At 26.5% G+C, this 24,255-nt stretch overlaps 1 long non-coding RNA gene across 3 annotated transcripts; it reads right to left on the bottom strand.

The window, feature by feature from the left end:
• Nucleotides 1-290: 290 nt before the first annotated feature.
• LOC133666830 (uncharacterized) lies at nucleotides 291-16,092 on the bottom strand. 3 transcript variants are annotated; one of them, XR_009831545.1, is made up of 7 exons: nucleotides 15,755-16,092; nucleotides 12,357-12,581; nucleotides 11,321-11,413; nucleotides 5,706-6,934; nucleotides 2,310-2,534; nucleotides 739-1,365; nucleotides 291-507 (listed from the first exon to the last, which is right to left on the bottom strand). It is a non-coding gene; the product is annotated as an uncharacterized LOC133666830 (long non-coding RNA). The 3 variants fall into 3 exon arrangements; XR_009831547.1 differs by lacking the exons at nucleotides 291-507; nucleotides 739-1,365; nucleotides 2,310-2,534; nucleotides 5,706-6,934 and adding exons at nucleotides 9,745-10,076; nucleotides 10,229-10,548; nucleotides 10,780-11,063 and having other exon boundaries at nucleotides 15,755-15,937; XR_009831544.1 differs by lacking the exons at nucleotides 291-507; nucleotides 739-1,365; nucleotides 2,310-2,534; nucleotides 5,706-6,934 and adding exons at nucleotides 9,745-10,076; nucleotides 10,229-10,548 and having other exon boundaries at nucleotides 10,780-11,413; nucleotides 15,755-15,937.
• Between the last annotated feature and the right edge of the window lie 8,163 nt (nucleotides 16,093-24,255).

The following is a 24,255-nucleotide window of genomic DNA, read 5'->3' as shown; positions in this document are numbered from 1 at the left end:
AGAAGCCTGTCATCAGGTAGGAGGATGGAAGAAATCTGTGACAAAACATCATCAATTTAAAACACGGTTCTCGTTATTCAAAGAAATTGAAATATGAAACTATTAAATTTGCAATATGTAATAATGATATGTATTGAAATTCTGATTAATTTCTGTTTGAAAATTTAGACAGAAAAAGAGATAATTACCTCTTCGCGTGATGGATGATCGCCTTATTTTCTTCAGAGAAGCACTGATTCTACCCTGTACCGAAAACGAATATTTATAAAAAGAAAAAATAAAAATAAGAAACTAATAACGCGTCCGTATAAATTATAATATAATCGGCGAACAAACACTGATTCTACCTTCGCGTTTGATTATTCTAATTAAATTTAATCAGAGCTATTGTGCTCTAAAAAATATTAAAAATACTATGACGAAGCAACACTGATTCTACTTAACCACATTGCGCGTGGTCACAAATATTTTTTAAGACTAAAGTCCAAGAAAAACTTTCATCAGCATCTGCAACAAAATATAAAACGTTCTATGTAATTTTTCTCTTAAAAATATAATATTCGTTATTTAAAATCTTGGAACAGTAAAAAATATAACTGTGTTTAACTTTAAACTTTAATAAAACAGTTTATAAAAAAATAGTTTAATATAAAAAATTAAGTTTCTAATAAATTTTAATAATAATAAAAATATAAAAGATTAAAATCTAAAAAATGAGAATCTAATGATTTCTCTTACCTCTTCGCGTGGTGGATGATCGCCGTATTCTCTTGAGAGAAGCACTGACTCTACTCTGTACCGAAAACGAATATTTATAAAAAGAAAAAAATAAAAATAAGAAACTAACAACGCGTCCGTATAAATTATAATATAATCGGCGAACAAACACTGATTCTATCTTCGCGTTTGATTATTCTAATTAAATTTAATCAGAGCTATTGTGCTCTAAAAAATATTAAAAATACTATGACGAAGCAAACACTGATTCTATTAACCGCATTGCGCGCGGTCACAAATATTTTCTGAAATTAATATTAAATTAGTGGGATGGGAAAGAGATAAAAGAAGAAACAATATCTTTTTGATATTACTCTTCTTCTTTCTATCGTACATTTGTTCTGAAAATATTGCTAAATTATGTATAAATCATGAAAGTGCTTCATAAATTTCTAATTTTTTTCGCTTTCTTTTAACCAAAACGTAATTTTATTATGAATTGCTTAACAACAATCACTAATAATCCTATAAAACAGAATAAAAATTTATACATACGAAATATAAAATTTTACCACATCAAGAAAGGCGTCCATATTGGAATTTTTCCCGCCTTCCCGAGAGCTACCATCATGACGCTACCAATTAAACCTGCGCAGAAAAAAATCAAAACTTCTAAATAAATCAATTAAATAAAATGTATGAAATTAGATTACGTTAATAAAGTATCACAACAATCAAATCAAATAAAAATTCACGATGTAACCTATCTTATTAAATTCGACACTCCATTTATACGAAGAATGAGAAATGAACTCAAAATGATTTAATTGTCAAAGAATTATCAATTTTAATAATATTGTATAGAATATTGAACAAAGATGTATTAATTAAATAACAAAAACGCACAAATGATAAAAAAAAAAAAAGAAACAGTATTAAATTATTACGCACTAAATAGAACACACGTCTCGAGAAAATTTCAAACGTCTAATATTCACGACGAATCAACCAATAATGTCACTTTGCGCATTCGATTTCGCGCATCGAATAACAATATGGAGAGGGGATACGTTCGACAAGTCGAAACATGTTTGGACACGAATCCAATTTCTTGGAAATATATATACACAATGTTATAAGGATTGTTTCTACCCTCGAGCAAAATATAAATGACCAAAAAAAGTAAACAATAAACACATACGTGAGACGTTACACACAATATATATATACAATCGAAAAAATATGCGACACTCGAATAATACGATTTCACGAAATAAATTGACGAACGAACGAACGAACCGTGAAAAATTTATTTTATTTTAATACGACTAAAATAATAAAAAATAAAGATCAAGAACAAGAATTAAAATTATATTAAAAAAGACGAATATACCACTTCAAATTCTATTTCGAAATATTTCGATACGAGACGTTAATGACGCAATAAACGCAAAATGAACAATCCAAGGAAAAGACGCAAAGAAACACAAAAAACTAATTAATTTCGTTTTCACTACACTGAATGGATTATTTAAAAACTTAAATTAACAACGATTGATAAATTTAGTAATAATTAGAGTAAAATAACTTACCTAATAATCCGAATTCGCGACGACACGTCCACTCCACACAATTTTCAACTGTAGACTAACGCCATGCGCAGTATGATGCGCAGTGTGATGCGCACTGGTTCGTCTCGCGCCAAGAATTAAGCGACGTTCTGATTGGCTGGCGCATGATGCTTATTTTTCCATTCAAAAACGCGCGAAAAATTAAAATATTATGTATGTATATTATAATTGTTGTTGCTTGGAATCCTGCAAAGATATTAATTTATTAAAAACATAATAACAAGAAAATTATTAATTTAACAAGATAAATCATTAAATTAAATAAAACAGATTATAAAACAAAAGAGGATTTTAATATAAAGATTAATAATTTAAATAAAATTATATTTCGTTTAAATGAAATTTAAATAAAAATAAAACACAAAAGAGAAATTTAATAAAAAAATAAATTTATAAAAAGAATGATAGAATAAAAAAAGAAAATAAAAATAACTGAATTTAATATGATTAAAACACATGAATTGAATTTAACTTTAAAATAAATAAATTTAAGAAATTAAATCAAGGAAATATAAGAAAGTAAAATATAAAAATATAAAAATCAAACATAAGTAAGATATTTTATATTAAGATGAACAAAATCTGAACAGAATTCAAATATAAAAGAGGAATAACATAAAGATAAACAAATTTAAATAATATAAATAACATTTATTTATCGATTGAATTGGAAAATTAAATATAAAAATAAAATTTAACATTATCAATTTGTTAAATTTATTTATTTTCTTTAAATGTTCTCCTTGATTTATATAATATGTTAAATCTGTTAAATCTTTTTCCTATGTTTCAATTCTTTTTGAGTTTTCTTACTTTGAGATTAAATTCTTCTTCTATCTTTCAAACTTATAATATTTTATAAATAATTAACTCTTATATTATATTCATTTTTTATGTTTTATTCATATATTTATATATAACAATGTTAAATTCCTTTTTTTCATATCCTGCACACCTTTATTACATTTAATTAATTATATTAGTTATGTTGCAACATATAAAAAAATAAAATATTGCAATATAGTAAGTAATGAACAAATATAAAAACATAAGAAGAAAATATAACAGAAAAGGTTAACTACCATAAAATAAAAATATTGAAACATAAGATAAAAATTTAATCTCAAAGTTGAAAAAAATCTAAATCTAATAATCTAAAAAAGAACAAAGAATGAATTTTAGTTAATTGAATTTGAATATATATATACAAAACAAGAAATTTAACAATATAAAACAAATTTGCTGAACTTAATTGTTTTCTTTAAATGTCTTTCATGATTTAATTTTACTAATGTTTGATTTTATATTTTTATTATTTCTGTTAAATCCTTTTTTTATGTTACATTTCCTTCAGATTTTTTTATCTTTGAAATTAAATTCATCTCCTATCTTTCAATTTTATTTCACTTATAGTGTATCCTCTTTTTTTTATTATTTTTTTTATTAATTTTGTATTATATGACCATGTTGAAAATTCCTTTTTTTATATGTTGCACATTTGTTAGATTCAATTAATTTATTATGCAATTTATATGTTGCAACATATAAAAAAATAAAATGTTGCAATATATAAGTAATGAACAAATATAAGAACATGAAAAGAGAATGTAACAAAAAAGGTTGACCCTTAGAAAATAAAAATGAATTGAAACTTAAGAATAGAATTTAATCTCAAAGTTAAATCTAAAAGATAATCTTAAATCTAAATCTAAATCTAAAAAATCCAAAAATGAATTTAACATAAATTGTTAATTGTCAAATGAATTAGGAAAAATTAGATCAAAGAGAGAATTTATCATTCTAAATTTGTTGAATTTTTATTCTTTTATATAAATGTTTTCCCTGATTTAGATAATATTTCTGCTATATCCTTTTTTTATCTTTCAATTTTATTTCACTTTTAGTATATCCTCTTTTTATTTTTTTATTCATTTTGTACTACATGATCATGTTTTTATATGTTGCACATTTGTTAGATTCAATTAGTTTATTAGTTATGTTACAACATATAAAAGAATATAATGTTATAAATAATGGACAAATATAAAAACATAAGAGAAGAATTTAAAGAATTAAAATTAAAAAAAATCTATATCTAAAAATCTGAAACATCAAAAAAGGAATATAACATTAGTGTCAATTGAATTTGAAAGAAATATAAAATAAAAAAGAAATTTTACATCATAATCATTAATTAAATTTAACAAAGCTGCAATATATGAGAAAAGAATTTAACATTGTAAATTTTGTTGATTTGTTTAAATATTTCTAAATGAGTTTGGTAATATTTCTTATAAATCCTTTTTTTATATATTATAATTCTTTTAGATTTTATTTTTACTCAACATACTTTGAGATTAAATTCTTCTTCTATCTTTCAAAATTATTTTACTTTATAAATAGTTAACTTTTGTATTATCTTATTTTTTTATGCTTTATTCATTATTTATGTATAACAATGTTAAATTCCTTTTTTTATATACTGCAGTTTCATAGCATTTAATTAATTATATTAATTATGTTGCAACATATAAAGAAATAAAATGTTGCAATATATAAGCAATGAACAAATATAAAAATATAAGGAGAGAATATAACGTAAAGATTAACTACTATAGAATAGAAAAGAATTGAAACATAAGAAAAGTATTGAATCTGAAAGTTTAAAAAAAAATCTAAATCTAAAAATCTAAAAGATCAAAAAAGAATTTAACATAAGTGCTAATTGAATTAGAAAAAAACATATTTTTATTGTTATTATATTCTTGTCTTATATTTTTATATTTGTTCATTACTAGACATTATATATATATTACAAAATTTTATTCTTTTATATATTGTAACATAATAATTAATTAAATCCAACAAAGTTGCAACATATAAGAAAAGAATTTAACCTTATAATCCATAAATAATGAATAAAATATAAATAGAAGTTATACAAAAAAATAAATATAATAAACAAATATAAGAAAGTAATGTAACATAAAACTCAATTGCTATTTCTCATAAACTAAAAAAATAAAAATAATTCTAGCATAGAAAAATTATTTGATCTAAAAATTAAGTAAATTTAAAAAATAAAAAAAAATAACTTAAAAATTAACTAAATTTAAAAGAACATAAAAATTTTGTATTATAATAAATAAATAATAAATAAATATAAAATCATAAAAAGAGAATGTAACACAAAAGTTAACTCTATAGTGAAAATAATGATTGAATCACAGAAGAAGATTTTTCTTCAAACAGAATAAGAATTAAGTACTGTTGCCATTTTTTCAATGCTTTTAGAAGATATTTCTTTAAAGAGATGTCTTTGGCTTTCAAGAGATGGTGCTCACGTTCAATTCTTACCTTATCTCTATCCTTCTCGCACTATTTCTTCTCTTTACCTATGGTTTCATTTACGGCACTCTAAAGATGGCACTAATTCCTTATCTCTTACCATATGCGCTAGCATACAGTTAAGTTCAGTTAAGTTATATGAAACATTAATTTATACGTAAAATATTTTTTGAATGTAAAAATTAGATTTATTATTAAAATAGAAAATTACATTTGCAAAACGTCCAAACTTTTGATCGTTGTGCAACACAAGCAACAAAAGGAGCCGACGAAGAAGACTAAACCTGAAAATAAAATTTAAATCAAGAAAATTTTTATCAATATTTTACATTTCCATCGGAATGAAAATGAAAAATGATTGATAGTAAAAAGCGCGAGCAAAAAAAAAAAAACAAAAAAAATAAGCGAAATAAGCATCCCAAAAAGCACTACACCCATCTACTTAACTACAGTATCTACTTTTCTACAACATACTACTTTATTTAATAAAGTAGTATCTTGATTGTACATGTACTTGATTTTAAAAACGTTTTCTTTTTAATCAATATCATCTTCAACAAAATCTTCTTCCCCTGCAAGAAAATCCTGAAACAAACTTAAATTAAAAGTACAACATCAACATTTTACTTATTCTAAAAAACATTTCTCCCTCTCTTCCCTAATATAAAAATTAAACATTTTGTTTGTAATTCTCTTTATTGAAAATCTAACAAATACTCTTCATAACAATATCTACATTCACACTGACGATACACAAAATTTGATACGAGATAAACTACATGTGGCAAGAGGAAAATGCAAATCAGGATACATCAATGATATGATAGCTAGTGGACAAAGTCACATAACTATCAAGTATCAAGTATTTGCTTATAAGGAGGAAGTTAAGGATGGCAGGATGATCATATTGCCTTGAAAAATAGGAAAACTATTGGTTTGGAAAACGAAACAGAGTAGGAAAGGCGAAATTGCCTTTTTTAATAAAAAGAAGAACAAAACACAGTTTATAAATCCCATGTTTTTTACAACCTACCCTACCTAATATAAAAATTAGAATATTTATCTGATGATGAAATGTAATCCATTTCGTTGAAAGGTGAAGAGGATACCTGAAACAGACTTAGTGAAATAACAGAATTAGTGAAATTCAATAACAAAAGTAATTAATTTTCAACAAATGAAGAGATCTCACGTTATTTGCTATCTATTTTTTCCTGTTTATTTTCTTCAATTCATACCTGTAACAAACTCAATTACTGGATTAGTAATTAAAAAATAATTTAAAAGGAAAATAAATATTAAAAAAAAATCAAATTATCAAAATGTTGTTAAGCAATTCATGATTTTAAATCAAAGATATTTATTGATAAGAAAGAAATAAAATAAATTTTTAACAGTATTTTCAATAACAAACGCTCTTAATAAGGGGGCGCTGAAAAAGTGAAAAACGACGAAAAAGTAACCAGAAGGGTTACCAAAATAATTATCCACTCAATGTAAACCCGAACAAACCGTGAGTGGAGTTTTCTTTATTTCGCAACACTAATGTATTAAAATCTCAAAAGAAAACGCGAGGAGTGCTTTATTATACTTCAAATGCAATTCTTTATTAAGAAAAAAATAATTAAAAAAGATAAAAATTCGCGAAAGCATATACGAAACTCTGATAAATTAATTTATGCACTCATTATTTTATTGTAGACGCAACACTAAATGCGGAAGATTGCAGCCAAGTCAGAGACTGCCGTCGTACAATCACCCTTTGTACAGCCTTTTTGGCTGTAATAGGTGATTCAGGAAAGAGCTGGAACGTCTTCCACAATCCAAGTGGAAGAAATATGGGCAATTTGGACAAATAAACGCAACACTACTATAAAAAACGCGATCATTCATCAACGCAACACTAATTCTTCAAATGAATTCTACTTAATAAACAAAATTTAATGAATTTAATATTATTATTTTATAAATCTAAAAGCTATTTGAATATCATAAATCGATATAACAAGAAAGAATAAATTCAAATTCAAATATTAAAAAAATAAATAAATAAATAAAAATATACTAATTCATAATGAAAATAATTAAAAGCAATCGCGATATTTTTTTCAACGCAACGCTATAGCAAACGCGATCTTTTCATCGCAACTCTAATTCAACCCGTTATTAATCAATCGCAACACTAATGCAAAACCGCGATTTGCCCATGATGACTGGATAAATGATGGGCCAGCATGCAAATTGGCCAAGACGATACAACATATACTACGTATTACTAAAACGAGCACAATGACAAAGTAGTAACAATGACTTCCCATTCTTTGGATCCAGACAAGATCCAAAAGATGAGAAGCCATTCGTTGCAGCCCTCTTCGTGACAGTTTGTCGGGCCTCTTCGGTCTTCCTCCTTCGGGCGCAATGCCCGCTGAAACTTAAATCTAGGCTCAAGATTCACTAATCGCAAATCAAGAAAAAAGAAAAAAAAGGGACTAAATCGCGGAAGCTAAGACGCACATGGACGACCAACGATCGCAATGATCATTCTCCGTACATGTACAGAATCTCGAGCGCAACGTTCGTTTCGAAAGCAAATCGCGACCGCGACCGCGAAATTCGAAAAATCGATGAGCAAAGCCAGAGACGAATGGCATTGTCCTCCCATTCGTCTCAGCTTCACCCTCGATTTCCAAATTTTATTCCCTGAAACAGATTGTCACGCGAAAACGCGCCTACCCGATCAGAGACTGTGACAACCTGCCCGGCCCTACCTACTTACAATTAACAGACATACCAGAAGTATACTACCTATCCTACCTAACCCTATATTTAAAAATGGCAAAACAGGCATACCAACACACTCATTCAAGGATTCTCACGCATAATACCCGGGCGCAAAAGCCTACACTAGGAAAACGTCCCGGGACGCCTCCGACACCCGGGCTTGGCACACTACTCGCACACTCTAACTTTACGTACCATTTTCCTGAAATCGACTGACGATGGCTAGCGACCATTGCGTGAAGCGCGACAAAAATGCGTGTATCTACTTTATCTATTTTAATTCTGAATATTTGATATGAATATGTGATATTTTCTACTAAAATATTAGTCATCAGATTAAACGGTATCATTATTGTGAATCAAAATTGTTCCATTATTGTCAAATTTGAGATTAATAAATATTAATAATCTTATTATCTATTAGTTATTCGCAATATTTAATTGCGAACATGATTCGAAAAAGAGATTGAACAGTGAAGGAAATAATAATTGAAACGACGCAATTCCACAGCCTAACCACACACACACAATGTGGAAAGTACGTCGTGCACGATACACTAACGCATTGCCAGTCGCTAAAAAATTTGTATTAACTTATGAACTAAGGTCATCATACTCATTGCCTCTCCCTCACTCAAGTAACACCTGGGCACGTGAGTGAGTTCCTGGCAGTGAACATGGAAAGGGTTAAATCTGAAAATCCTGAGCTAAAAAGAAATATTAGTATATCCATTTTGTATCTAACGGGCTAATATTCTTTGACTTTGCATTATATTCTTATTATATTTCAAATTATTATATTTGTATGACTCTACTTTATATTTTATTTCATTAATTGAACAAGTTATTGAAATTTTAATTCTTAATATTGAATTTAAAGAAAGAATTAGAATTATTCATTGTAATTAACATAAATATTAATAGAAATATCCTCAGGCGATTCCTTCATCAGAGCATATTTTCAAACCCATAAAAATAATATTCAAAACTTATTGCTCTGATTCTAAAATCTACCTGTCGCGAAATATCTTCTTGCACAAAATTCAATTCATATGTGTGATTTACAAGAAAACAAAGAAAATTGAACTTTACTCTCTACAAATGTTCTAAGTCATATTAAAGTTATTATTATATGAAATTGATATTATATCACAATAATCAAATTATATTTGGTCAAATAACTTATAATGTTATTCTGAAGAATTTTGAATTATAAAATTCAAATTACTTATTGTATTATATTAATACAATAATTATTATATGCTTTGACATTAGAAAATTATTAAACATTTTATATTAATCAAAAACGCGAAACGCAAGAAGATCCTAGCCTGAACTAATAAATAAAACACAAAAGAAATGTTACTACTCACGGATATTATAAACAAATATCCGTGGTCATTGTGCTCGTGCAAAATTCTACGTATACAACCAGTCATCCGTGTCGATACGGATCTTTCATCCTACGACATGATTGAATGACCGGAGGAACCAAAAAGCATGCGACTCACCATATGATGCGACGAACACCTTCACTGTGTTGTAGCCCCAGAAGTCATCGAGAAGAAGCCTGTCATCAGGTAGGAGGATGGAAGAAATCTGTGACAAAACATCATCAATTTAAAACACGGTTCTCGTTATTCAAAGAAATTGAAATATGAAACTATTAAATTTGCAATATGTAATAATGATATGTATTGAAATTCGATTAATTTCTGTTTGAAAATTTAGACAGAAAAAGAGATAATTACCTCTTCGCGTGATGGATGATCGCCTTATTTTCTTCAGAGAAGCACTGATTCTATCCTGTACCGAAAACGAATATTTATAAAAAGAAAAAAATAAAAATAAGAAACTAATAACGCGTCCGTATAAATTATAATATAATCGGCGAACAAACACTGATTCTACCTTCGCGTTTGATTATTCTAATTAAATTTAATCAGAGCTATTGTGCTCTAAAAAATATTAAAAATACTATGACGAAGCAACACTGATTCTACTTAACCACATTGCGCGTGGTCACAAATATTTTTTAAGACTAAAGTCCAAGAAAAACTTTCATCAGCATCTGCAACAAAATATAAAACGTTCTATGTAATTTTTCTCTTAAAAATATAATATTCGTTATTTAAAATCTTGGAACAGTAAAAAATATAACTGTGTTTAACTTTAAACTTTAATAAAACAGTTTATAAAAAAATAGTTTAATATAAAAAATTAAGTTTCTAATAAATTTTAATAATAATAAAAATATAAAAGATTAAAATCTAAAAAATGAGAATCTAATGATTTCTCTTACCTCTTCGCGTGGTGGATGATCGCCGTATTCTCTTGAGAGAAGCACTGACTCTACTCTGTACCGAAAACGAATATTTATAAAAAGAAAAAAATAAAAATAAGAAACTAATAACGCGTCCGTATAAATTATAATATAATCGGCGAACAAACACTGATTCTATCTTCGCGTTTGATTATTCTAATTAAATTTAATCAGAGCTATTGTGCTCTAAAAAATATTAAAAATACTATGACGAAGCAAACACTGATTCTATTAACCGCATTGCGCGCGGTCACAAATATTTTCTGAAATTAATATTAAATTAGTGGGATGGGAAAGAGATAAAAGAAGAAACAATATCTTTTTGATATTACTCTTCTTCTTTCTATCGTACATTTGTTCTGAAAATATTGCTAAATTACGAATTATGTATAAATCATGAAAGTGCTTCATAAATTTCTAATTTTTTTCGCTTTCTTTTAACCAAAACGTAATTTTATTATGAATTGCTTAACAACAATCACTAATAATCCTATAAAACAGAATAAAAATTTATACATACGAAATATAAAATTTTACCACATCAAGAAAGGCGTCCATATTGGAATTTTTCCCGCCTTCCCGAGAGCTACCATCATGACGCTACCAATTAAACCTGCGCAGAAAAAATCAAAACTTCTAAATAAATCAATTAAATAAAATGTATGAAATTAGATTACGTTAATAAAGTATCACAACAATCAAATCAAATAAAAATTCACGATGTAACCTATCTTATTAAATTCGACACTCCATTTATACGAAGAATGAGAAATGAACTCAAAATGATTTAATTGTCAAAGAATTATCAATTTTAATAATATTGTATAGAATATTGAACAAAGATGTATTAATTAAATAACAAAAACGCACAAATGATAAAAAAAAAAAAAGAAACAGTATTAAATTATTACGCACTAAATAGAACACACGTCTCGAGAAAATTTCAAACGTCTAATATTCACGACGAATCAACCAATAATGTCACTTTGCGCATTCGATTTCGCGCATCGAATAACAATATGGAGAGGGGATACGTTCGACAAGTCGAAACATGTTTGGACACGAATCCAATTTCTTGGAAATATATATACACAATGTTATAAGGATTGTTTCTACCCTCGAGCAAAATATAAATGACCAAAAAAAGTAAACAATAAACACATACGTGAGACGTTACACACAATATATATATACAATCGAAAAAATATGCGACACTCGAATAATACGATTTCACGAAATAAATTGACGAACGAACGAACGAACCGTGAAAAATTTATTTTATTTTAATACGACTAAAATAATAAAAAATAAAGATCAAGAACAAGAATTAAAATTATATTAAAAAAGACGAATATACCACTTCAAATTCTGTTTCGAAATATTTCGATACGAGACGTTAATGACGCAATAAACGCAAAATGAACAATCCAAGGAAAAGACGCAAAGAAACACAAAAAACTAATTAATTTCGTTTTCACTACACTGAATGGATTATTTAAAAACTTAAATTAACAACGATTGATAAATTTAGTAATAATTAGAGTAAAATAACTTACCTAATAATCCGAATTCGCGACGACACGTCCACTCCACACAATTTTCAACTGTAGACTAACGCCATGCGCAGTATGATGCGCAGTGTGATGCGCACTGGTTCGTCTCGCGCCAAGAATTAAGCGACGTTCTGATTGGCTGGCGCATGATGCTTATTTTTCCATTCAAAAACGCGCGAAAAATTAAAATATTATGTATGTATATTATAATTGTTGTTGCTTGGAATCCTGCAAAGATATTAATTTATTAAAAACATAATAACAAGAAAATTATTAATTTAACAAGATAAATCATTAAATTAAATAAAACAGATTATAAAACAAAAGAGGATTTTAATATAAAGATTAATAATTTAAATAAAATTATATTTCGTTTAAATGAAATTTAAATAAAAATAAAACACAAAAGAGAAATTTAATAAAAAAATAAATTTATAAAAGAATGATAGAATAAAAAAGAAAATAAAAATAACTGAATTTAATATGATTAAAACACATGAATTGAATTTAACTTTAAAATAAATAAATTTAAGAAATTAAATCAAGGAAATATAAGAAAGTAAAATATAAAAATATAAAAATCAAACATAAGTAAGATATTTTATATTAAGATGAACAAAATCTGAACAGAATTCAAATATAAAAGAGGAATAACATAAAGATAAACAAATTTAAATAATATAAATAACATTTATTTATCGATTGAATTGGAAAATTAAATATAAAAATAAAATTTAACATTATCAATTTGTTAAATTTATTTATTTTCTTTAAATGTTCTCCTTGATTTATATAATATGTTAAATCTGTTAAATCTTTTTCCTATGTTTCAATTCTTTTGAGTTTTCTTACTTTGAGATTAAATTTTTCTTCTATCTTTCAAACTTATAATATTTTATAAATAATTAACTCTTATATTATATTCATTTTTATGTTTTATTCATATATTTATATATAACAATGTTAAATTCCTTTTTTTCATATCCTGCACACCTTTATTACATTTAATTAATTATATTAGTTATGTTGCAACATATAAAAAAATAAAATATTGCAATATAGTAAGTAATGAACAAATATAAAAACATAAGAAGAAAATATAACAGAAAAGGTTAACTACCATAAAATAAAAAAATATTGAAACATAAGATAAAAATTTAATCTCAAAGTTGAAAAAAATCTAAATCTAATAATCTAAAAAAGAACAAAGAATGAATTTTAGTTAATTGAATTTGAATATATATATACAAAACAAGAAATTTAACAATATAAAACAAATTTGCTGAACTTAATTGTTTTCTTTAAATGTCTTTCATGATTTAATTTTACTAATGTTTGATTTTATATTTTTATTATTTCTGTTAAATCCTTTTTTTATGTTACATTTCCTTCAGATTTTTTTATCTTTGAAATTAAATTCATCTCCTATCTTTCAATTTTATTTCACTTATAGTGTATCCTCTTTTTTTTATTATTTTTTTTATTAATTTTGTATTATATGACCATGTTGAAAATTCCTTTTTTTATATGTTGCACATTTGTTAGATTCAATTAATTTATTATGCAATTTATATGTTGCAACATATAAAAAAGAATAAAATGTTGCAATATATAAGTAATGAACAAATATAAGAACATGAAAAGAGAATGTAACAAAAAAGGTTGACCCTTAGAAAATAAAAATGAATTGAAACTTAAGAATAGAATTTAATCTCAAAGTTAAATCTAAAAGATAATCTTAAATCTAAATCTAAAAATCTAAAAAATCCAAAAATGAATTTAACATAAATTGTTAATTGTCAAATGAATTAGGAAAAATTAGATCAAAGAGAGAATTTATCATTCTAAATTTGTTGAATTTTTATTCTTTTATATAAATGTTTTCCCTGATTTAGATAATATTTCTGCTATATCCTTTTTTTATCTTTCAATTTTATTTCACTTTTAGTATATCCTCTTTTTATTTTTTTATTCATTTTGTACTACATGATCATGTTTTTATATGTTGCACATTTGTTAGATTCAATTAGTTTATTAGTTATGTTACAACATATAAAAGAATATAATGTTATAAATAATGGACAAATATAAAAACATAAGAGAAGAATTTAAAGAATTAAAATTAAAAAAAATCTATATCTAAAAATCTGAAACATCAAAAAAGGAATATAACATTAGTGTCAATTGAATTTGAAAGAAATATAAAATAAAAAGAAATTTTACATCATAATCATTAATTAAATTTAACAAAGCTGCAATATATGAGAAAAGAATTTAACATTGTAAATTTTGTTGATTTGTTTAAATATTTCTAAATGAGTTTGGTAATATTTCTTATAAATCCTTTTTTTATATATTATAATTCTTTTAGATTTTATTTTTACTCAACATACTTTGAGATTAAATTCTTCTTCTATCTTTCAAAATTATTTTACTTTATAAATAGTTAACTTTTGTATTATCTTATTTTTTTATGCTTTATTCATTATTTATGTATAACAATGTTAAATTCCTTTTTTTATATACTGCAGTTTCATAGCATTTAATTAATTATATTAATTATGTTGCAACATATAAAGAAATAAAATGTTGCAATATATAAGCAATGAACAAATATAAAAATATAAGGAGAGAATATAACGTAAAGATTAACTACTATAGAATAGAAAAGAATTGAAACATAAGAAAAGTATTGAATCTGAAAGTTTAAAAAAAAATCTAAATCTAAAAATCTAAAAGATCAAAAAAGAATTTAACATAAGTGCTAATTGAATTAGAAAAACATATTTTTATTGTTATTATATTCTTGTCTTATATTTTTATATTTGTTCATTACTAGACATTATATATATATTACAAAATTTTATTCTTTTATATATTGTAACATAATAATTAATTAAATCCAACAAAGTTGCAACATATAAGAAAAGAATTTAACCTTATAATCCATAAATAATGAATAAAATATAAATAGAAGTTATACAAAAAAAAAATAAATATAATAAACAAATATAAGAAAGTAATGTAACATAAAACTCAATTGCTATTTCTCATAAACTAAAAAAATAAAAATAATTCTAGCATAGAAAAATTATTTGATCTAAAAATTAAGTAAATTTAAAAAATAAAAAAAAATAACTTAAAAATTAACTAAATTTAAAAGAACATAAAAATTTTGTATTATAATAAATAAATAATAAATAAATATAAAATCATAAAAAGAGAATGTAACACAAAAGTTAACTCTATAGTGAAAATAATGATTGAATCACAGAAGAAGATTTTTCTTCAAACAGAATAAGAATTAAGTACTGTTGCCATTTTTTCAATGCTTTTAGAAGATATTTCTTTAAAGAGATGTCTTTGGCTTTCAAGAGATGGTGCTCACGTTCAATTCTTACCTTATCTCTATCCTTCTCGCACTATTTCTTCTCTTTACCTATGGTTTCATTTACGGCACTCTAAAGATGGCACTAATTCCTTATCTCTTACCATATGCGCTAGCATACAGTTAAGTTCAGTTAAGTTATATGAAACATTAATTTATACGTAAAATATTTTTTGAATGTAAAAATTAGATTTATTATTAAAATAGAAAATTACATTTGCAAAACGTCCAAACTTTTGATCGTTGTGCAACACAAGCAACAAAAGGAGCCGACGAAGAAGACTAAACCTGAAAATAAAATTTAAATCAAGAAAATTTTTATCAATATTTTACATTTCCATCGGAATGAAAATGAAAAATGATTGATAGTAAAAAGCGCGAGCAAAAAAACAAAAAAAATAAGCGAAATAAGCATCCCAAAAAGCACTACACCCATCTACTTAACTACAGTATCTACTTTTCTACAACATACTACTTTATTTAATAAAGTAGTATCTTGATTGTACATGTACTTGATTTTAAAAACGTTTTCTTTTTAATCAATATCATCTTCAACAAAATCTTCTTCCCCTGCAAGAAAATCCTGAAACAAACTTAAATTAAAAGTACAACATCAACATTTTACTTATTCTAAAAAACATTTCTCCCTCTCTTCCCTAATATAAAAATTAAACATTTTGTTTGTAATTCTCTTTATTGAAAATCTAACAAATACTCTTCATAACAATATCTACATTCACACTGACGATACACAAAATTTGATACGAGATAAACTACATGTGGCAAGAGGAAAATGCAAATCAGGATACATCAATGATATGATAGCTAGTGGACAAAGTCACGTAACTATCAAGTATCAAGTATTTGCTTATAAGGAGGAAGTTAAGGATGGCAGGATGATCATATTGCCTTGAAAAATAGGAAAACTATTGGTTTGGAAAACGAAACAGAGTAGGAAAGGCGAAATTGCCTTTTTTAATAAAAAAGAAGAACAAAACACAGTTTATAAATCCCATGTTTTTTACAATCTACCCTACCTAATATAAAAATTAGAATATTTATCTGATGATGAAATGTAATCCATTTCGTTGAAAGGTGAAGAGGATACCTGAAACAGACTTAGTGAAATAACAGAATTAGTGAAATTCAATAACAAAAGTAATTAATTTTCAACAAATGAAGAGATCTCACGTTATTTGCTATCTATTTTTTCCTGTTTATTTTCTTCAATTCATACCTGTAACAAACTCAATTACTGGATTAGTAATTAAAAAATAATTTAAAAGGAAAATAAATATTAATTAAAAAAAAATCAAATTATCAAAATGTTGTTAAGCAATTCATGATTTTAAATCAAAGATATTTATTGATAAGAAAGAAATAAAATAAATTTTTAACAGTATTTTCAATAACAAACGCTCTTAATAAGGGGGCGCTGAAAAAGTGAAAAACGACGAAAAAGTAACCAGAAGGGTTACCAAAATAATTATCCACTCAATGTAAACCCGAACAAACCGTGAGTGGAGTTTTCTTTTTATTTCGCAACACTAATGTATTAAAATCTCAAAAGAAAACGCGAGGAGTGCTTTATTATACTTCAAATGCAATTCTTTATTAAGAAAAAAAAAAATAATTAAAAAAAAAGATAAAAAATTCGCGAAAGCATATACGAAACTCTGATAAATTAATTTATGCACTCATTATTTTATTGTAGACGCAACACTAAATGCGGAAGATTGCAGCCAAGTCAGAGACTGCCGTCGTACAATCACCCTTTGTACAGCCTTTTTGGCTGTAATAGGTGATTCAGGAAAGAGCTGGAACGTCTTCCACAATCCAAGTGGAAGAAATATGGGCAATTTGGACAAATAAACGCAACACTACTATAAAAAACGCGATCATTCATCAACGCAACACTAATTCTTCAAATGAATTCTACTTAATAAACAAAATTTAATGAATTTAATATTATTATTTTATAAATCTAAAAAGCTATTTGAATATCATAAATCGATATAACAAGAAAGAATAAATTCAAATTCAAATATTAAAAAAAAATAAATAAATAAAAATATACTAATTCATAATGAAAATAATTAAAAGCAATCGCGATATTTTTTTCAACGCAACGCTATAGCAAACGCGATCTTTTCATCGCAACTCTAATTCAACCCGTTATTAATCAATCGCAACACTAATGCAAAACCGCGATTTGCCCATGATGACTGGATAAATGATGGGCCAGCATGCAAATTGGCCAAGACGATACAACATATACTACGTATTACTAAAACGAGCACAATGACAAAGTAGTAACAATGACTTCCCATTCTTTGGATCCAGACAAGATCCAAAAGATGAGAAGCCATTCGTTGCAGCCCTCTTCGTGACAGTTTGTCGGGCCTCTTCGGTCTTCCTCCTTCGGGCGCAATGCCCGCTGAAACTTAAATCTAGGCTCAAGATTCACTAATCGCAAATCAAGGAAAAAAAGAAAAAAAAAGGGACTAAATCGCGGAAGCTAAGACGCACATGGACGACCAACGATCGCAATGATCATTCTCCGTACATGTACAGAATCTCGAGCGCAACGTTCGTTTCGAAAGCAAATCGCGACCGCGACCGCGAAATTCGAAAATCGATGAGCAAAGCCAGAGACGAATGGCATTGTCCTCCCATTCGTCTCAGCTTCACCCTCGATTTCCAAATTTTATTCCCTGAAACAGATTGTCACGCGAAAACGCGCCTACCCGATCAGAGACTGTGACAACCTGCCCGGCCCTACCTACTTATAATTAACAGACATACCAGAAGTATACTACCTATCCTACCTAACCCTATATTTAAAAATGGCAAAACAGGCATACCAACACACTCATTCCACGATTCTCACGCATAATACCCGGGCGCAAAAGCCTACACTAGGGAAAACGTCCCGGGACGCCTCCGACACCCGGGCTTGGCACACTACTCGCACACTCTAACTTTACGTACCATTTTCCTGAAATCGACTGACGATGGCTAGCGACCATTGCGTGAAGCGCGACAAAAATGCGTGTATCTACTTTATCTATTTTAATTCTGAATATTTGATATGAATATGTGATATTTTCTACTAAAATATTAGTCATCAGATTAAACGGTATCATTATTGTGAATCAAAATTGTTCCATTATTGTCAAATTTGAGATTAATAAATATTAATAATCTTATTATCTATTAGTTATTCGCAATATTTAATTGCGAACATGATTCGAAAAAGAGATTGAACAGTGAAGGAAATAATAATTGAAACGACGCAATTCCACAGCCTAACCACACACACACAATGTGGAAAGTACGTCGTGCACGATACACTAACGCATTGCCAGTCGCTAAAAAATTTGTATTAACTTATGAACTAAGGTCATCATACTCATTGCCTCTCCCTCACTCAAGTAACACCTGGGCACGTGAGTGAGTTCCTGGCAGTGAACATGGAAAGGGTTAAATCTGAAAATCCTGAGCTAAAAAGAAATATTAGTATATCCATTTTGTATCTAACGGGCTAATATTCTTTGACTTTGCATTATATTCTTATTATATTTCAAATTATTATATTTGTATGACTCTACTTTATATTTTATTTCATTAATTGAACAAGTTATTGAAATTTTAATTCTTAATATTGAATTTAAAGAAAGAATTAGAATTATTCATTGTAATTAACATAAATATTAATAGAAATATCCTCAGGCGATTCCTTCATCAGAGCATATTTTCAAACCCATAAAAATAATATTCAAAACTTATTGCTCTGATTCTAAAATCTACCTGTCGCGAAATATCTTCTTGCACAAAATTCAATTCATATGTGTGATTTACAAGAAAACAAAGAAAATTGAACTTTACTCTCTAAATGTTCTAAATGTTCTAAGTCATATTAAAGTTATTATTATATGAAATTGATATTATATCACAATAATCAAATTATATTTGGTCAAATAACTTATAATGTTATTCTGAAGAATTTTGAATTATAAAATTCAAATTACTTATTGTATTATATTAATACAATAATTATTATATGCTTTGACATTAGAAAATTATTAAACATTTTATATTAATCAAAAACGCGAAACGCAAGAAGATCCTAGCCTGAACTAATAAATAAAACACAAAAGAAATGTTACTACTCACGGATATTATAAACAAATATCCGTGGTCATTGTGCTCGTGCAAAATTCTACGTATACAACCAGTCATCCGTGTCGATACGGATCTTTCATCCTACGACATGATTGAATGACCGGAGGAACCAAAAAGCATGCGACTCACCATATGATGCGACGAACACCTTCACTGTGTTGTAGCCCCAGAAGTCATCGAGAAGAAGCCTGTCATCAGGTAGGAGGATGGAAGAAATCTGTGACAAAACATCATCAATTTAAAACACGGTTCTCGTTATTCAAAGAAATTGAAATATGAAACTATTAAATTTGCAATATGTAATAATGATATGTATTGAAATTCTGATTAATTTCTGTTTGAAAATTTAGACAGAAAAAGAGATAATTACCTCTTCGCGTGATGGATGATCGCCTTATTTTCTTCAGAGAAGCACTGATTCTACCCTGTACCGAAAACGAATATTTATAAAAAGAAAAAAATAAAAATAAGAAACTAATAACGCGTCCGTATAAATTATAATATAATCGGCGAACAAACACTGATTCTACCTTCGCGTTTGATTATTCTAATTAAATTTAATCAGAGCTATTGTGCTCTAAAAAATATTAAAAATACTATGACGAAGCAACACTGATTCTACTTAACCACATTGCGCGTGGTCACAAATATTTTTTAAGACTAAAGTCCAAGAAAAACTTTCATCAGCATCTGCAACAAAATATAAAACGTTCTATGTAATTTTTCTCTTAAAAATATAATATTCGTTATTTAAAATCTTGGAACAGTAAAAAATATAACTGTGTTTAACTTTAAACTTTAATAAAACAGTTTATAAAAAAATAGTTTAATATAAAAAATTAAGTTTCTAATAAATTTTAATAATAATAAAAATATAAAAGATTAAAATCTAAAAAATGAGAATCTAATGATTTCTCTTACCTCTTCGCGTGGTGGATGATCGCCGTATTCTCTTGAGAGAAGCACTGACTCTACTCTGTACCGAAAACGAATATTTATAAAAAGAAAAAATAAAAATAAGAAACTAATAACGCGTCCGTATAAATTATAATATAATCGGCGAACAAACACTGATTCTATCTTCGCGTTTGATTATTCTAATTAAATTTAATCAGAGCTATTGTGCTCTAAAAAATATTAAAAATACTATGACGAAGCAAACACTGATTCTATTAACCGCATTGCGCGCGGTCACAAATATTTTCTGAAATTAATATTAAATTAGTGGGATGGGAAAGAGATAAAAGAAGAAACAATATCTTTTTGATATTACTCTTCTTCTTTCTATCGTACATTTGTTCTGAAAATATTGCTAAATTACGAATTATGTATAAATCATGAAAGTGCTTCATAAATTTCTAATTTTTTTCGCTTTCTTTTAACCAAAACGTAATTTTATTATGAATTGCTTAACAACAATCACTAATAATCCTATAAAACAGAATAAAAATTTATACATACGAAATATAAAATTTTACCACATCAAGAAAGGCGTCCATATTGGAATTTTTCCCGCCTTCCCGAGAGCTACCATCATGACGCTACCAATTAAACCTGCGCAGAAAAAAATCAAAACTTCTAAATAAATCAATTAAATAAAATGTATGAAATTAGATTACGTTAATAAAGTATCACAACAATCAAATCAAATAAAAATTCACGATGTAACCTATCTTATTAAATTCGACACTCCATTTATACGAAGAATGAGAAATGAACTCAAAATGATTTAATTGTCAAAGAATTATCAATTTTAATAATATTGTATAGAATATTGAACAAAGATGTATTAATTAAATAACAAAAACGCACAAATGATAAAAAAAAAGAAACAGTATTAAATTATTACGCACTAAATAGAACACACGTCTCGAGAAAATTTCAAACGTCTAATATTCACGACGAATCAACCAATAATGTCACTTTGCGCATTCGATTTCGCGCATCGAATAACAATATGGAGAGGGGATACGTTCGACAAGTCGAAACATGTTTGGACACGAATCCAATTTCTTGGAAATATATATACACAATGTTATAAGGATTGTTTCTACCCTCGAGCAAAATATAAATGACCAAAAAAAGTAAACAATAAACACATACGTGAGACGTTACACACAATATATATATACAATCGAAAAAATATGCGACACTCGAATAATACGATTTCACGAAATAAATTGACGAACGAACGAACGAACCGTGAAAAATTTATTTTATTTTAATACGACTAAAATAATAAAAAATAAAGATCAAGAACAAGAATTAAAATTATATTAAAAAGACGAATATACCACTTCAAATTCTATTTCGAAATATTTCGATACGAGACGTTAATGACGCAATAAACGCAAAATGAACAATCCAAGGAAAAGACGCAAAGAAACACAAAAAACTAATTAATTTCGTTTTCACTACACTGAATGGATTATTTAAAAACTTAAATTAACAACGATTGATAAATTTAGTAATAATTAGAGTAAAATAACTTACCTAATAATCCGAATTCGCGACGACACGTCCACTCCACACAATTTTCAATTGTAGACTAACGCCATGCGCAGTATGATGCGCAGTGTGATGCGCACTGGTTCGTCTCGCGCCAAGAATTAAGCGACGTTCTGATTGGCTGGCGCATGATGCTTATTTTTCCATTCAAAAACGCGCGAAAAATTAAAATATTATGTATGTATATTATAATTGTTGTTGCTTGGAATCCTGCAAAGATATTAATTTATTAAAAACATAATAACAAGAAAATTATTAATTTAACAAGATAAATCATTAAATTAAATAAAACAGATTATAAAACAAAAGAGGATTTTAATATAAAGATTAATAATTTAAATAAAATTATATTTCGTTTAAATGAAATTTAAATAAAAATAAAACACAAAAGAGAAATTTAATAAAAAAAAAATAAATTTATAAAAAGAATGATAGAATAAAAAAAGAAAATAAAAATAACTGAATTTAATATGATTAAAACACATGAATTGAATTTAACTTTAAAATAAATAAATTTAAGAAATTAAATCAAGGAAATATAAGAAAGTAAAATATAAAAATATAAAAATCAAACATAAGTAAGATATTTTATATTAAGATGAACAAAATCTGAACAGAATTCAAATATAAAAGAGGAATAATATAAAGATAAACAAATTTAAATAATATAAATAACATTTATTTATCGATTGAATTGGTACTCGAATTATATGATAAACGAGGAATTCAAAATTATTTAATCGTTAAAAAATTATCAATTCTAATGATGTTGAATAAAACGTTGAATAAAGATATATTAATTAACGCACAAATAATAACAAAAATAGTTATAAAAAAAAAAATAATATTAAAATTCTATGTAATAAATATCGACATGTGTTTCGAGAAAATTTCAAACGCCTAATCGTCACGACGAATCAACGAACAATGTCACTTTGTGCTTCGATTTCGCGCATCGAATAATAAGATGGAGAGGAGATACGCTCGACAAGTCGAAACATGTTTGAACACGAATCCAATTTCTTGGAAATGAAATAAGAAATGTTTCTAGCCTCGAGCAATATATAAACGATAGATTAAAAAAAAATAAACAATAAACATGCACGCGAGACGTGATACAAAATATATATATATTCGAAAAAATATGCTTACGAATAATTCGATTTCACAAAACGCAATACGTAATAAACCGTAAAAAATTTCTTTATTAATTTTAATACAACTAAAATGATAAAAAATAAAGATCAAGAAAATGTAAAATAAACATATACGATTAAAATTATGTTTTAAAAAACCAATATACGATTTCAAATTCGATCTCGAATTATTTCGATATGAGATTCTAATGACGCAACAGAAAACGTAAAATGAATCAAAGGAAAAGGCAGAAAGAAACACAAAAAACTAATTAATTTTCTTTTCACTACACTGAACGGATTATTTAAAAAAACTAAATAAACAATAATTGATAAATTTGGTAATAATAAAAGTAAAATAACTTATTGCGTAATCCGAATTCGCGACGATACATCCACTCCACACAATTTTCAACTGTACACTGACGCATGCGCAATGTGATGCGCAGTGTGATGCGCAGTATGATGCGCGCTGTGATGCGCACTGATTCATCTCGCGCTCAAATTAAGGGACGTTCTGATTGGCTAACTCATAAAACTTATTTTTTCATTTAAAAATCGCGCGAAAAATTGAAATATAATATAAAATTATAAATATTAATTATAGAGATATATTTATTGGAAAAATAAAAAATTTATTATTAGTAAAAATTATTAATTTTACTAAGATAGTAAAACAATTATA

The sequence above is a fragment of the Apis cerana genome, linkage group LG10 (genome assembly GCF_029169275.1).
Source record: "Apis cerana isolate GH-2021 linkage group LG10, AcerK_1.0, whole genome shotgun sequence".
In the NCBI taxonomy this organism is placed as follows: Eukaryota; Metazoa; Arthropoda; class Insecta; order Hymenoptera; family Apidae; genus Apis; species Apis cerana.
Note: the sequence above shows the minus strand (reverse complement) of the source record. Positions and strands in the feature narration are given on the sequence as shown.